The sequence below is a fragment of the Salminus brasiliensis genome, chromosome 6 (genome assembly GCF_030463535.1).
Source record: "Salminus brasiliensis chromosome 6, fSalBra1.hap2, whole genome shotgun sequence".
In the NCBI taxonomy this organism is placed as follows: Eukaryota; Metazoa; Chordata; class Actinopteri; order Characiformes; family Bryconidae; genus Salminus; species Salminus brasiliensis.
The window spans coordinates 11,571,998-11,588,584 of record NC_132883.1 but is presented as its reverse complement, the minus strand read 5'-3'; the positions used below and the strand labels follow the sequence as shown (position 1 = coordinate 11,588,584).

The following is a 16,587-nucleotide window of genomic DNA, read 5'->3' as shown; positions in this document are numbered from 1 at the left end:
CTCTTTCTCTCTCTCTCTCTCTCTCTCTCTCTATATATATATATATATATATATATGCACCTAATTTTGTTTAAATAATTATTGCACACTTTCTGTAAATCCTATAAACTTCATTTTACTTCTCAAATATCACTGTATTCATCTGCTATATGATATATTTAACTGAAATTGCTGATCCGAACAACCAATGATTTATAAAGGAAAATCATCAAAATGATCAGGGGTGCCCAAACCTTTTCATACCACTGTAGGCCTAAACCATTATCACACTAGTATATTTTAAAAGAAGTTTAAAATGCAAATCATGCCACTTTTACTTGCTTTTGTATTCTTGACTCTTCTCCAAATTGGTCAACAGATGGTAAGGAAAATGATTTGGCTTACTGTAGCAACCTCCACCCTAAAACAAGCACACTTTATTGTTTTTTGTATCATTCTTTGCCGTTCTAAAATCTGCGTTAGGGACTGCAGAACTCATCAGATTTTTAGGTTTAGGTGTTTTTGAGGTGGGAGATCACCAAACTGTGCAGACTGGCCTAGACTCATGCACAAGACTCAGAAAAACTAACCATCATTTAAAAAATTACCAGAGAACATGAATATGAACCCAGTTTTGTTTTCCCCGTAACACTGCATTTCCTGAAGAATTTGACTGGATGATGAAAAGCAGGCGTTTCAAATCCAAAGCCGAACGCTAGCCTGCAGTCAACCACCTGCTACAACACACTGGCACCTACACTGGATGAGGGAGCGAAATACTGATGGAGGAGGAAGAGGAGCAGAGGAGGGCTTTCATTTCAGGAGTTAGGCCACATTCATGGCAAATGTTCGAAGCCTTTTTTGACCAAAGAAATTCATAGAATGTCCTGACCCAATGCGCTTAAAGGTGCCAAAAAATGGATTTATTAAACATTTTAAGTTGTTTATTGATTGTAAAAGTGAGCATGTAGTAAGTATGGGACTTTGGTTGGGATATATAATGCTTAGAAGCAATGTTACAAGCCTATTTACCACCCTGTTATCTTGCCTTAAAATTAAACTACATTTACGGAGCTTGTAGAAAAAAATATGACAAGCTCTGCTTTTATTGGCTGGTTTACAGCACCGGCAACAGCTCACAGTAGTTGCATATTATAACACTGTACAAAAACACTGTAATGTTTCCTGAGTCTTACCAGATAGTGCTGCTGTCCTCTCATTGAGTATTCTCAGTGCGATGTGCTGTTAACAACTGCTTACTGGAAACAAAATAAGCTGGTGCTTTCCCTTCGGATCTGTGCGGAGGTAGTCCAGTTTGTTTTTCAAGAAGTGTAAGTTATAGGAAAGATGGTAAAAGCTGGTCAACTAAAATTAGCTTCTAGCTTAGCTTAGCTTATTTATGTAAGTTGTGGATGTTTTGAATTTAACAAGTCAAGACTGTTGAAGTAGTTTGGGGGGGTGGAATTGGTGGAATTGCTTTTGAAAGAAGACACAACGCTGTTTCAGGTTCACTTCCATGTACCAAGCTCTTATTATTCGACGATGCTCAATAAGATCTCATAAGCTTTCATTATTTTTTACTAACAGGGTAAAAAAAAGTTTTCTGATTATAGAAAAATATATAAATGTCAAATTAAATAAATCAAGTATTATTTATTTTTTATTCTTCCTAAATGAATACAAAATTGGTGGCTCAGTGGTTAGAGCTCCGGGCTGTTGATGTCAGGGTTGTGGGTTTCATACCCGGGCTTGGCACCTTGGGGGTGTGTGTGCTCACTGTCCCGAGTTTGTGTGTGTGTGTTTACTACCACAGATGGGTAAAATGCAGGGGACTTATTTTGCTGTACATAGTACTGTGACAAATATGTGCACCTTTACCTTTTTACACTGCCAGCTCATGGTAACATGTTGCATCCTGCTAAATATGCCCACAGGTTCCCAAACCTTTTCCTGGACGTCTGTTTTCCCTCCACGGGCAGACCCACATCAGCTCGGAGAGGGCTTGGTAATTAGTCGATTATTTAGACTGGACGTGTTGGGAAAAAAGTGTAAGGACGGGGGTACTCTAGGATCCAGAGATGGGAACAACTATCGGTTTTCATTGAAAATGGTCCAGATTATTTGTTTCTGCTATAATATACAGTATATCAACGTTGTGTCCATTACAATTACCAATATAGCCTATGTGTGTGTGTGTATGTGTGTGTGTGTGTGTATTGTACTGTTTTTATATCCATATGTAAATAACGTACTCTGATCAGGAATACACGCGGTCGTTGCAGTTGACAATTAACTTCTTGTCCGTGCGGGGCGCGCACACACCCACCGACCCCTACACACCCACTCACCCACCCCTCAAACACGAACACGCGCATACACACCAGTTCCACTTGTGCCAATGATGATGTCATTCTGTTCCAACCGTGGGAGGGCGGAGCCCCGAGCGATTCGAACGGCTGCTCCTCCCTAGGAGCCAATAAGCGAAGGACGCACACGTCTCGAGCCCTGTGTGTGCTCGGTAGGTGGGCGGGGCCAGCGCCTGTGGCAGTTGGGTTCCTCAGCGCAGCGAACACATTTGAACACACTGCGCCAAAGACTGAGAGGGGGCGAAGGAGAAAACGGGGGGGAAAAACACGGAGCACAGACTTTGGAGAGTCAACTTTGGAGAAAGGTGAGGCGGAATTTAAATCATTATCATAGGAAGCCCATCTTATGGGTTCGGTTTTGTGTGTAGCTTTATAGATAGGTTGGCTAAAGAACAAGCAGCAGCAGCAGCAGCAGCAGCTTTCCACTGCTCGCACTTTGCCTGAAGGGAAAAGTAGGTGGTGGCTCGGACTGGGCGTCTTGTGTGGTTTTCTGTTTGGAGATCAACTTGGTTGTTACTTCAAGGCCAGTGTCTCCCTCTCTCGTTAATAGACAACGCTTATGATTCGTGGGCGACGGCAAAACGGGGGAAACCTAGCTAGTAGCTAGTCGTCCCCCGAAGTTGTGCGGTGTTTGAATGAACCACCACCTGTTTTCTTGAGGAGGCGGCGGTGCAACTGTTTGCGGGCTCCGCGAGGGGCTGAGAGCGGCCGAGGCTTCGCCCCTCTCCCTCTCCTTCTCCCTCTCCGTCGACTCGACTCGACTCGACTTGACTCGACTCAGCTCAACTCAACGACACCTTGCTGGTTGGAAATGACCGCCTAGCTCCCAAGCTAACCACATAAGAACCGTGCTCGTGCTCGTGCTCGTGTCCGTGTCCGACACCGCCCGCTTTTCTGTTGTGATACGAGGTGGTGCTAAGGTAGCTAAAACCGGAGCTCCCCCACTAACAGGCTGTACCGGATCCAGCCGGGCGTAGACTGAAAGTTTCAGCCAAGTGGCATTCCTGAAAAACACCAACACCATAGCACCCAGCTCCGAGCTAACCTTGAAGCTACCTGAAGTTTCTGTCACGCTTTGGTTGTTATGGCGGACCGCAGTGAACAAGCTTGTAAATATTTAATGCAGCTAGATACTTTATGAAGCTGTAAGCCAAGTATCGGATGGCTGCTTTCTATACTCTGAAAATGTGGCTAATTGATTCATTTGAGAACTTGCTCGACTGGAAGGATGACGACGTTTGTTGTTGAAGTTTACAGTGACCTCTAAAACCAGTTCCTGTAGGAATGCAACTGCTCGAAACATGGTCCCGTTAACCCTCTCCTCTTCCGCCAACATATGCGGGAACTGGGTCTTGTGGCCTAAATTCCTGTCTAGGAAATCACAGAACTTTCCAGATCAGGTCTCCACACCCACCGAGGAGGCTTTATCAAGTGTCATCCAGTAGGTTTGGGATCTGATGTTCAGTATCTTCCTGCTTTTGAAGGCACAGCACTGATTTGAGGGCAGCGTTGCTTCCAAGTAATTTAGAGGGGGTTATCCTTTTTTTTTTTACTAGTAAGGGTGAGATAACTGCTGTAAAAAAAAAAATCTTAATCACTTAACACTTAATCTTTGACTATACACTGATTTGCCATAACATTAGCACCACCAGGCGAAGATCTACAGTGGCATCTGTCAAGTGGTGGGATATTAGGACCGCAAGTGAGCTGTCAGTTCTTGACAGGGTGTGTTAAAAGCAGGCATACGGAGCTGAACAATTTTGACAAGGGCCAAATTGTGAAGGCTAGAAGACTGGCTCCGAACGTCTCCTATACGGCAGGCAGGTCATGTGGGGTGTTCCAGGTATGCAGTATTTGATACCCGACTACCAAAAGTGCTCCAAGGAAGAGCAAGTGGTGAACTGGCAACAGGGTCATGGCGTCATTGATGCGATCCAAGGAAGCCCGACCTCACATCTCACTTCTTGCAGGACTTAAAGGATCTGCTGATAATGTTTTGGTGCCAGATACCGCAGGACGCCTTGTGTAGTCCATGCCTTGAGTGATCAGATCTGTTGTGGTGGTACATCGATAATATCCATAACATTAGCACCACCTGCCTCCAGTAGGTCCCCTACTCCGAATGAGGCAGGTGGTGCTAATGTTATGGATATTATCGATGTATACAAAAACATTGAGGTTAAGCTTTTAAGGCTTGCACTTGTTAGCCTCTAGTTTTCCTCAATGCTAATCCTGGTGGATTTGGTACCAGTTTCTATTTCCATAAATGGCAAAAATTGGATGTTGGCATTGCCCCACAATTTCCATTGGTGTGTCCTTAAAAACTGCTCCACATTAATTCTCAGCATCGGTTCTGACAGGACGTAGTTGCATAACACTGCAGTCACATAACAAATGCCTACTTTTGTGCAGTGTACTTTCACTGTTACAGGTTGAAATTATTTTCTGATATTACCCACAAATTGTCACAGAATTTTCCAAAAAATAAGTAAATAACAATGTGGGTGGTGTCCTTGTGTAAAATAATGTATTAATGTATTGTTTATAATAATGTATTGTTTTTTATGTCAGAACTAAATTACTGAAGTGATTATAGTTGTACAGGGGAACGGTGGTGCAGCAATAGTGTGTGTGCACTGCACAGCTTCAGGAGCCTGGGGTGGTGGGTTTGATCCTCATTCCACTCGCTGCCTGTGAGGAGTACGGTGTGTTGTCCCTGTCTCTGAGTGGGTTTCCTTCGGGTTCTGCAGTTTCCTCCCACCTCCCAAAAAAGGTGGGAGTTGAATTGCCTATGCTGAATTATCCCTAGGCGTGAGTGTGTGGGTGAATGGTTGCATGTGATACCCTGCTATGGACTGGTGCCCTGTCCAGGATGTATTCCTGCTTTCTCCCCAAAGATTCTGGGTAGGCTTTGGGCCCACCACAACCCTGACTAACAAGAAGTGGATAGGAAGGTGCATGTATAGATTAGAAATTGTCTTCACTTTCCACTTGCTCCAAATGCTGAGATTGCATTGTTTGTCCTGTTTCCAGATGCTAAAATATTCAGAATGCGTCACCTTATTGTGTTATCTGTGATTTTATTAACCCGCCCTATTGCTAGTCAAGTAAATCAGATGGAATTCTATCTCTGAGTGTTCTTGGCTTGTTCTTATTGGACAGTAGATTTCTGACTCAGCTGTTTTTCCTATTTGGTTGCTTCAAGTAGTGGCTTTTGCTTAATCTCTTTATGCTTTTGGCTATAAGCTCCTAATAAAGAACAACACTGGTCAATTGGATGAAGAGATTCTGGTGCGTTTGTTTCCTCAGTTGGGTCCAAGTTGGGCTGAAGCACATTAAAAGTAGCTCACATCAAGTTTTCCCTCATACCAGCCAGATTTAGGCAGCGCTTTCGTCAGCTTTTTCCTTACCGCAAACGGTCAATCAAAACCAAAGTCTGTTTACTTGTGCCTGACTGACTGCAGGGAGGAAAGCTGGCTAGATATCATTTTGAGATCTGTGTCTAAACACACATCTGCATTCACTGGATGTACGGATGCACTGATTTGGGAATTGTGGGCTGGTGCAGAAATCTGATTTATGTGCCAATACTGATGTATACACAGTTATAAAGCATAGAGATTTGTGTGGTTTAGCGTTAGAGACATGTAACTTTTATTCTTGTTTGGTTCCAAATAACACACCCACCAGCACTCATACCCAATGCAGATTTTTACTAGGTTATAGTAAAAACTTTTACTTGTGAGATATGGTGATCAAAACACTCTTAATGATTAATTTACATGTAAAGATTGGTGGCAGGCAGTGGTTTATTTTGTGTTGTGTTAAAAGACCAACCACTAGATAGCAGTGTTCCCACTGTTCTGACTGTCGAAAAATCCCACTGTTCTAAAATTGTAAATGTTTATCTTTATGATTATTCAGATTTAATTCATAAATTCACTTGCAGTATAATAGATTAGCTTATCAAGATTAGCTGTTGATTTGTACGCTGCCATAGTAGCCATGCTGTAATTGAGCAAATTCTAAAGGTGTTAGCGTGATTGGCCATGTTCCTACTTGCATTAATGTGCAACACTTACAACCACAGTTAATCTAGTTACTCCTGGTTGACTGTGACTTTGACCTTGTTTACTCTTGTCGCTTTATGCTTTACGCTTTATGTCTTGGGTATCAAGATTTATATGTAAACGCACCCAAGGTATTATAGTATATGAGATGAATACAAATCCCATTACTCAAACCGCTTCAGGAGATGGTCTGAGATTTATAGATGCATTTAAGCCACATAGGAGTGTAAATGTATCTGTTTCTCTAAATACAACTGAAACGCCAATAATAAATGCCATGCAATGCTGGACAATATGATTTTTTTTTTTTTATCGTATTGTGATAAATTTTGTTATCGTGGTAGCAATATGCTTTTTCTAAGCACATTGAGCATACTATAAGCGCTTAATAAACACTGATTAGCTGCAGTTTTCACTTTGCTAGTAATTTGACTGGTTTAATTAGATGAAGAGCAGCAGATGTTGAGTATAAATCACTGTATTGAGTTTGATTAGTACTTTATAAGAATCTGTTGCTACTGATGTTTTTAGTGTGATCACATGTATCGGGATAATGTATATTGTGTATCGTGATAAAAGTGTTTAAAAATTGTGATGTTGTATTTTTCCCATATTGCCCAGTCCTACATGCAATTAACAAATTTGCATATTCCATCCCACGCAGCAGTCAGATTTTAGTCCAACTAACCAGGGTTGTGTTTGACTACCCAGTATAAATGCATGTGGTTGAAATCTTATCAGGATACAATCCAGATACTAGTCACATTAAGTGACCTGGTGTAAACAAGGTATTTGTCCTGGTAATCCGAGATCTCTCAGACCCAAAAAAACAACTTTTTTGTTAATGATTAATCTGGGTTGTAACAATACATTCTACCCATAATTCAACTCATCATCACAATAATGGGTGCACAATTCAATTTCACAATTTTTACCACAAAATGATGACTATTCAAGTTGCATAGTCTTTGAAAGACACAGGAGGATTGTGGCGCATGAGCTGATTTTGCTGGTTGTTGGATGTTCCTACAATGCAGCTGCATTAGATATCCTAAATTTACAATGCATTGTCACACCACCTTGATATCCGTTGTCTCACCTACAAATGACCAAGTCATGTGTTTATTATCATTGAGAAGAATTTTTAGACTTTAGTATTCTGCATTGCTTTACAGAAAAGGGACTCAAGCTCTCTGGTGCTGGTAGTGGGAATGGACCTGCTGTTTGATTACATGTGACAGAGGTAGTAACCAACCGAAATGTCTGTTATTTCTTTAGTACACATCATACAATACAATGTTCGATAGTAATACAGACCTAAACAGGACTGTCAGAATGTAATAACTGTGCTGTCAGCACAAACACTGTCATTGTAACTGCTGTATGTAAGTCCATCTACAGCTGAAACAACCACGTCTGAGGCGTCGTTCTTTGCTAAAGTGAAGGCCTGTGGAATTATACATTCTTTTGCCCAGCATCCTGACCAGAGCCAGGTCATCAGGTCTTCTCAATCCAAGGTGGCACAGGCCTGTTGTACATCATATTTTCGTACAGTGCAGTTGCAAAGCTAGAGGAGTGTATAGTGATGTGCATAGAACTAACAGTGTGCTTGGGGGTTGAAACTAGGATTGGTCCCCGTTTCACATGCTTCACTGTATGGTAATGGCCTGTAACAGTGCTGCTGAATGATGTACATACATACATGCACTCTCCAATGATTCTTTGACCGATGCAGTGTAAGAACCATGTTTGTAAGAGGGTTGTGTAAGTGTGACTAACCATCACTTGATGTAAAGGTTCTTTACCAGTTCTCACACATATCTTAATTACAAGCACAGTTCTTTATGGGGCCAAAAGTGCTTCTTCTGTGGCCGTGCTCAAACAACCATGTGAAACACCTTTATTTTAGGGGTGTAGAGGAAAAACTACTGACTACTGTCAGTTCTACCCATGAGAAGTGTTTCTGGGTCTGTTTTCTTACTCCATACTGTTTAAGTAGGTCTGCACACTTTGGCTATTAGAAACATGTATGTTGAGCAGTATTGCGTTTGGGATCAGTAATGGTGAACTGTGATTGATGGTTCAGTCTAGAGCTGCAGCATATTCCAAAGGAATTCATGTGATTTGTCAAGCTCTGCTCAGCAAGTTTGTCGGCATGCTCACAGAATATTTAGCTGAAATACCGGAGATTGATCCACAGCACACACAGTAGCAAGTATTATTGAAAACTAGAAATGCTTTTTTGTCATTCAGTGTAGAATCCCTATTAGCAGGCACATAATCCATGGCTGGACTTAATCTGCTTGTGGAAATTTACCATGGAGGATTTGATCTTTTATTTATGTGTATGTGTGTTCAGTATATCTATTTAGTATATGATTGCCCCCCGTCTTCTCCCATCCGATGGGCTGTGAAACAAGTCAGTGATGTAGCGCAGCAGTCGGATTGTGTCTGTGGGCCATGTTTGCTCCACTATCGCCCTTTTATAGAGGAATAAATCCTCTGATGGACCAGGCATTTACACCACTTGCTGCTACTTTCATTTAAAGCCGGTTACAAAGCTCAACCATGGGAAGATTTTCTGCCTGAATCCTGTCCCAAACAGTGTCTTAACAGATGATACTGTTACAACATGGTGCTTTAAGTCATTATGGCTTAAGGTGGTGATTTATGGGGGGAGTTTGGATCTTACATCTGCGCTCCAGGACTGTGTGTATTTGTGTGAGGCGGATTTGTGCTAAATCGGGCACATGAATGGATACCAGAGAAGAGCTAATAATGATATGCAGCCGCCCACTGACCGTGATGATCCCGGAACAGGTTTTTGGCAATTGTCACCCTCTCTTTCTTGTTATTGCCCCCACCCCTTTTCTTGTTGTCATTGTCCCCTCTGTTTCTTAGCCATATGAGTAGTCACGTGATCTGAAGAAGCTGATCCTAGATTACCCCGCTCATGTGCCTTGTCTTCGTCTCGCTCTCTCAGACACTTGATAAACATGGACCTGGATTTGGTCAACAGCAGCATTAGCAACAAAATAAAGCCTCCCACTGCAGGACTCTTGCTGTTGAGAGATTAGCACTTGGTTATTGGAGGACACACAGGTTCAGTTCAAATGCTGCTGAGTTCTGGTCTGCATTTGTCCTGCATAACATCTCAAATAAGCCATTGTCACCCCATCAAAAATATACTGCTGTGCAAACCTTGCCTTGCCAAAATGTCAACTTTTACAGGAGAAGGGAAAGCCTTCTCAACTTTCAGTGGAGGTCAATGTAATTTTGGAGCATTTCTATTGGTCCATTCATTATATAATTCTGATACAATGTAAGGAACAGCTGTCAGTTTTACATTGTGTAAAAGTGGAGATGCAAAGCTTTTCCATGAGAGGTATAACCTAGCATTTATTGCATCCATGACCAGATCTTTAAAAAAAAAAAGATTCTATGAATTTTACATTTGTTAATTTAATTCTAAGGTGCTCAAAAGGTCGTCATGTTTTGACCCAGTTCCCATTTAGAATATGGTAGCGTGTATACTACTTGCGTCTGGTTGGCTTGGTCCTTTTTAAGAGGACAGAGGAAGTGAAGGAGCATTGTTTTCTTCCTAACATCAGTGGCTGAAATGTCTGCCCTTCACTCTTCAGTCGTGTCTTATATATCACCTGCCAGTCCAGGGGATTGAACCGGCAGTGGTCTGGTTTCAAAACCACTAATACCATTTAGCCTATGACTGCACTTGTAAAAGGGCCGAAGCCATATATATGGCTCCTGAAAACAGTCCTGATTAGTCTTGCATGTCCTTTATCCAACCTTTTCTTTTTGTCTTAGGCTGATTTTGTTATTGTGCATTTAAGACCGATAAGTAATTTCTCAATTTCTGATTGGCTGCTGTGTAATGTGCCTTTAATAAGCTGCCCAATAAGCAGTATATGTAACCTTGTTGGGTTTTGTAACCCAAATATCAATAAAGGTCCCCTAATATCAATCTGGCTCCCTTCACCAGCCCTCCTAAAAAATGGAGGAAAAATAATTTTCCACTTCTCACTGTTTGAGCGGAGTCTGAATTTGCCAGTGGCACTAAAATGTGGTCGCAATTTAAAAAACGAGTTTGTCTGTGTAACACGTTTTACCCAGTCACTTTTTTACTTTGTTACGAAAGGGGAAGGGGAAGTGGAAGTGATTAGCATCTGGGTTTTGTGTTTTAGATTGAGTGAGTGTTCTTAATATATGAGTCAGACGTGTGTCTCTTGTGCCCATCTCAAACCGTTTCAGTGTCCTGCCTAAGGGCTTCAGTCCATTACCTCCATGATGGCAACTTCATTATGTGAAAGAGGGGGGAAAGAGGAAGAAGTGTGGGGGGTGTACTTGTATGTGTCTCTCCTTTCTCTCGCTCTTTTTCTTTCTTTCTTTCTTTCTTTCTTTCTTTCTTTCTTTCTTTCTAAGAACTGACATGCACTCAAGTAGGCCATTGTTTCTGATTTAAAAAATAATTATATAATTTCTTTCCTTCCCTGTTTTGAGAGGGGGGGATATTATGAATTCCATTGTGTTGCTATGGCATCAAGACTGCTCGTTTGACTATCAGCTGTATATTTTAGTCAGTGCTAAATCTGGGGAGAGGAGGAGGTGTTCTCTTTTCCTGACCCTCAGTTCAGCTTGTTAGAGCTCAGTACAGCAGTGATGGGGAGAGGCAGCAGGGTGGCCAGGCCAGCATTCAGTGTCAGGTTTCTTTCTACATTTAACTGGTGTCATGGTGCCTTTTTTGTCTGAAAACACTTTAGAAATGCTAACTGACTCAATTGGCTTTCAGATGAGGTAAAAATTTAAAATGGGCTCAGAACATAAGCCTCATTGTTGAATTCTGATTCTGGCATCTAGATTTGATGATTCTGACTTGATGGTCCACAGTCATGTGGATATACAATCTGTATTTATTAACGTAATGTGAACGTACCTGCCCAGCCTAGTCTCATTCAAATCAATAACGCCACAAATTAAATATCGAGAGAAGACTGAATCCCAAATGGCTCCCTCCACCCTAGTGCACTGTTTAGGTCATGCAACTGTGCCTTCTACACTCAGTATATGTCCAGTGGAGATCTGAACAACAACCAGGAATTTGGTTTTGTATAAGCAGAGAATAAGTTGCATCATGACCTGTTTGATATAACTCGACATTGCAATGATATACATATATTGTGTACGAATACATCGCTATTGTCCACACAGATCCGAAAACATCTGGGTCCCATTGAGGCAAACAAATCAGATTCGCACCACATTACGTGGGTAGTGTAAACACAGCCACAGTGAACCAGAAGAGAATTCAGATTCTTTTGCTCATCAGTAAATCAAAACCTACTAGTTTCTGAGGTTGTTTGCCTCCTGTTCTGGAATGGAGTGTTGCATATGGTTGTCACAGACTGTTGGCGTTTGAGTGTGTGTATTCAGATTAGAGTGCAACGCACTACGTCTGAAATGCAAACATGCACATACACACTCTCTCAGTTTCCCGGAGGGCCCTTCGCTATGACTTATTCATTTATTTATTTATTTATCTAAAGCCATTGAATATTAATCAAAGTTTTCTCCATAAGTACATTCGCGTTGCTTTCATCCTTGATCTCCAAGCAGAGCACTCTCCCTTCTCTCTCTCTCTCTCTCTTTCCTGCCTTCTCCCTCTCTTACTGGCTCACACTGACTGAGAACTCTAGCGGTGACTAATCTGAGTTGATTTTCACTTTCTGTGCGTGCAGTATGCAGCGTGAAGAATGTGGGATGAGGATCTTCCTTGACTGTGGGCTACTTCAGATTTTCGAATGCTAGGTTTCTCATGGCTCCCTATAGTTTTGGTCTTGGACATGTGTACAAGCTTTTGCACTGGGGGTGTAAGGATTTAGCCCAAACAGCTTTTACCTTTTAACCTCAATGTTGAACTCCAAGAACCTTCCAGTAAATGAAGTCTCACAGTTAGGACAAGGACAAGTTTCATGTTTTTGTCACAGTGTAAATATTTGATCCGGTTATTTTGATTTCACAATGAAAATTTAGCAAGCACACTAAAGATCTTTTGCATGATGCCTAAATCCCGTCTACATCACATACGTTGGCTGCATCTCCCTCTACTGGACATTGGTTCGAGCAATCAAACATGAGAGGGAGTGTGTTATTGTGGAAAAAACAGCATTGCTATAATGAAGCAGACACAAGCCGGAGGCCAGTGTCATGTATGTCTTCACTTGCTGTTATTTCGTGATGACGTGAGTATTATCTCGAGTGTTCTATCGCTTTTAAACAGCACTTCAGAAAATAAATAAAGTAAGAAATAAAGAAGTTGAGCCACGAGCATAGTGGTTTAATGTTTTAGCATCAGCATTTCCTTCCACCAAGTTATTTCATTGCAGTAACAAACTCCACTCACTTACTGAAAATGCTGTTGTTTCTCCAGCTTCTTACATTGACCAACTAATTAAACTGTTTCCCACTTGGTTTTTTTTCTTTTTGTTGTTGTGTTTCACTTTTCTTAATCCTACTAGTTTCAAGGCATTTCCACTACTTCTTGGTTAGTTACATTATTTATAGCAACGGCGCTTAGCAAAGAAAAAAATGTGCTTTTGTGGTAAAATAACTGAAACAGTTGTTTGTAGAGTGGCATAGGCATGTTGTCAGTTTGATGGGTCTCCTTAACTGGGGAAAAATGAAAACCGATTCATTATGTTATATACATTTTACTGCTAATATTATGGCATTACTACCAGCAGCACCAACTTCAAGCGCAGAACCTGAGTCTAGTTCCAGTTCGCCAAATGGACTAAATTAGGTTTCAGATGAGATCTTTTTTTTTTTTGTAGTAAAACTTTATTATGGGCACATGGTTCAAGCCTAATTGTTTAAATTCTGATTATTGCACCTAAATCTGATGATTCTGACATGATGGTCCACAGTCATGTGGATGAGTGATCTGTGTTTATTAATGTAGTGTGAACGTGCTCACATTCAAATCAGTAACGCCACAAATTGAATATCGAGATTAGACTGAATCCTAAAAGGCTCCCTCCACCCTAGTGCAATGTGGTTTGTTTGTTTTTGTTGTTTTTTGGGACCAAACTGGGAAGTCTAAAAGACCAGACCATACAAGGTAGGTGTGAGAGCACCCTTAAAGGTAAGGAAATTAACTCTCACCTCCGTTTTTGAACATTTTCCCCAGGACCACATTCCTTCAGCATTCCATAGCTCTAGTATGTACATTTGCATAGTTCTTATTGGCACAGTTAGCATTTGTTTTAAGAGAAAGCAGTGTGTATGTGTTAAACCTAAGAAACCGACAGTACTGTGCACTTTGTACTATGGTGGTACCACTGGCGTTAACCGGCTGAAAGATTCAGTAACACAAACAGAACTCCTCGCCCATGCAGAACAAAGATGTCAATGATTGCATAGGTACCCTGTCATTAGCTGTGTAATTATGATTGTGTGTGGAAACATGGTGTCTGCATCGCTATAGTTAATCTGGCCCCGTTGAAAGGAAAGGCATGGAAAGTCTAGCCTATTTGTGGCAGGAACCTCTACAAAAACAACACTGAGGCATACTGACAACAATACCACAATGCCACACCTACTAAAACATTTGCAATGTATTTTTAATCATAGTCTTTGCTGTAAAGGCAGAGCTGTTTCAAAGAAACCAAGGTGCTGTTTTGACAGCAGTTTCCATTTCCCTTTGTTGGGTTTTCCACTGTTATGTTTACATCATGTTCTGGGAGGGCAAAGACTAACACAACTTCCTCTGATGTCCGTCTGATATCTACCATTGCATCATTCCCAACTCCTTGACCTCTGAGAACCGTGAATCAGCTGGACACTCTGCTTGGTTCTGGTGTGGTTCACTACTTACGTTGATGGGCAATGGTTTGTACAGAGACTGATTGTACACAGTAGACGGTGTAGTGGTCATTGCTCACAAAAGGTGGAAGTCTGGTTGTTGTTGCAGTCAATTCTTTTGAGGACTATTTGTCTCGTTTTCTAAATTAGCCTGATGTAGAGACACAGGGATGTGGATTTTAAGATAAACATTTGTTTTGTTTGCAGCAGTGGTCTATATATAGTTGTAACCAAGCATAATTTATTTATTTTTCTGTTCATACAATGGGTTGCTCTACTGTAGGATCCCCTCAGGCCAAGGACACTCACTCAAGCACACAGGCACTCATACGTGATGGCTTTTTCCTCATGAACGACACATGCACACACATTCACACAAGTAGGATTCAGAGCCTGGACCTGCTATTATCCCAAGGCCGCCACTGTTCCTGCAGATTTGGTTGACTGAGTGAACTTTGTCCTATTTAGGCCTGCTGTATGTTCCCATACACTGTGAAGTGCTTCAAAAATGCCCACATTTGTATTAAAAGCTTTCTTTGTTGTTTTATCCAAGTAATCAGTCCATTGCAGCACTCATGATTGTGCTACATGTACCTCCACGCATTTTAACCTCTTCTGTAATTCTGCATCGTAAGCTCTGGGTGTATGCTAATTTCTGTTAATTCCCTTAGCTTCTCAGTGGTAACAATGTCAGAAAAAGCTCAGAGGGGGAAATGGAGAAGAGTGTGTATGTGTGTGAGTGAACGAGCTGTGGTGTGTGGTTTTCCTAGCTGGGTTGTGGTGAGCCAAGTCAAGAGAGACATTCCTTTCAGCTTACAACCCCAACCACCCCCACCACCCCCCTTCAAACCACACGCATTTGCATTCCATCTTCTGCTATGTGTTTGTCCTCAGAACAGTGTTAGAATCAAATAGATCAAGTAAACAGATTTGTTTGGAAAATAGATTCCTAAACATGGCTGGACAGTTCTACAACGCTGCCAGACAGAACTTGTTGAGAAAACTGAAGCCAAGACCTGCATATGCTCTTAAAAAAATAAAGGTGCTTCTAAGGGTTCTTAGAAGAAAGCTGTAGAAGAATCACTTTTGGTTTGTTCTAGAGGCGTGTGTGCGTTTGTGGTTCTTCACATTTGCACGTCTCCATTATAAGCAAGGTCCTTTATGACCCTAACTGTGGTTGTTCTAATACCTTGTTTAAAGAACCATTTGAAGCACTTCTATTTTTAGGAGTGTATTTAAAAAATCTGATCAATATGACTTCCACTGTCTGTCCAAGACACACACATACTTATACCGTATGAACAGTGGCATTACGGCAGCACTAAAGCATTCCAGGCTTGCTGTCCGGCATGCCGACATATCTGCACATCAGTCTAAAAACATTCCACTGCCTCTGGTTACACAGGCCTGCCCTCATCTCCTGTGCTGCCGGGTCTATGGCTCTGGCTCTCCCGATAGGAGGGCGTGTTTTTCTTTCCATTTGTTGTCGTTTTAGGACGAGATTTTGGATAAAGGTCTGAACTTTAACGTAGGGACATTCCAATCATATTTTTTTTCGATTACAGTATCTTAATGCTCAACATTTTCTATAAATAAAGCATCCATACAATTTTGGTAATTTGACTTTTTTGCTCTCTTAGGCTTCTTCTATAGTTGGGAGGTGTAATTCTGAGAGGTACAGAACCGTCACTGAAAGTGAAAGAAGCATGTGGACTGAGGCGGTAAAGTAATATTGCCTGAACTTAGTGCTCCTCCAAACAGTCCGTGACTGCGCTCCTTGATCATCCAGCTCCCGGTTCCTGTAAAACACTGCAGTCAAATCACTTTCTTTATGTGTGTGGTACACTCTGTGTACCACTATACCACTGTGTACTGTGTCAGGTTCCCAGGTCCACCGCCTGTGCCAGCCAACATCGCTTAAGAGTGATGAGGGGAAAGAGGCCTCTCTCTGACTCCAGACGCTGATGGCAAAGCAGCATTGCTTAGGGTTCGAAGGTAACAATGCTACATAATGCTGCTTTAAGAGTCCATGGATCTCTTTCTTCAGTTATTTATTTATTTATTTATTTATTTATTTTTTCAAGTAAGTTTGAATCATGCCAAAGTAGTTGAATTACAGGTGAAATTTGGGGTTTTAAGTTTCCGAATACACCGTGATTTACAGTCCAACCTCGTCTTGATGCCCTGGCTGAACCTCTACAGCCAGGCCTCAAAAAGCAGTTCATGCAAGTCCTTGGTTAAACCATTGTTTACTGTGATGATTGTAAACACTCAACAGCCTGAGCACAAATGAC

General features: G+C 41.5%; 1 protein-coding gene across 1 annotated transcript in view; it reads left to right on the top strand.

Moving 5' to 3' along the window:
- Positions 1-2,539: 2,539 nt before the first annotated feature.
- Positions 2,540-16,587, top strand: part of rhocb (ras homolog family member Cb) — a 36,226-nt gene continuing 22,178 nt past the window's right edge. Inside the window, exon 1 of the mRNA XM_072681625.1 lies at positions 2,540-2,650. The gene's annotated coding sequence lies outside the window, so the exon portion shown is untranslated. The remainder of the gene's footprint in view (positions 2,651-16,587) is intronic.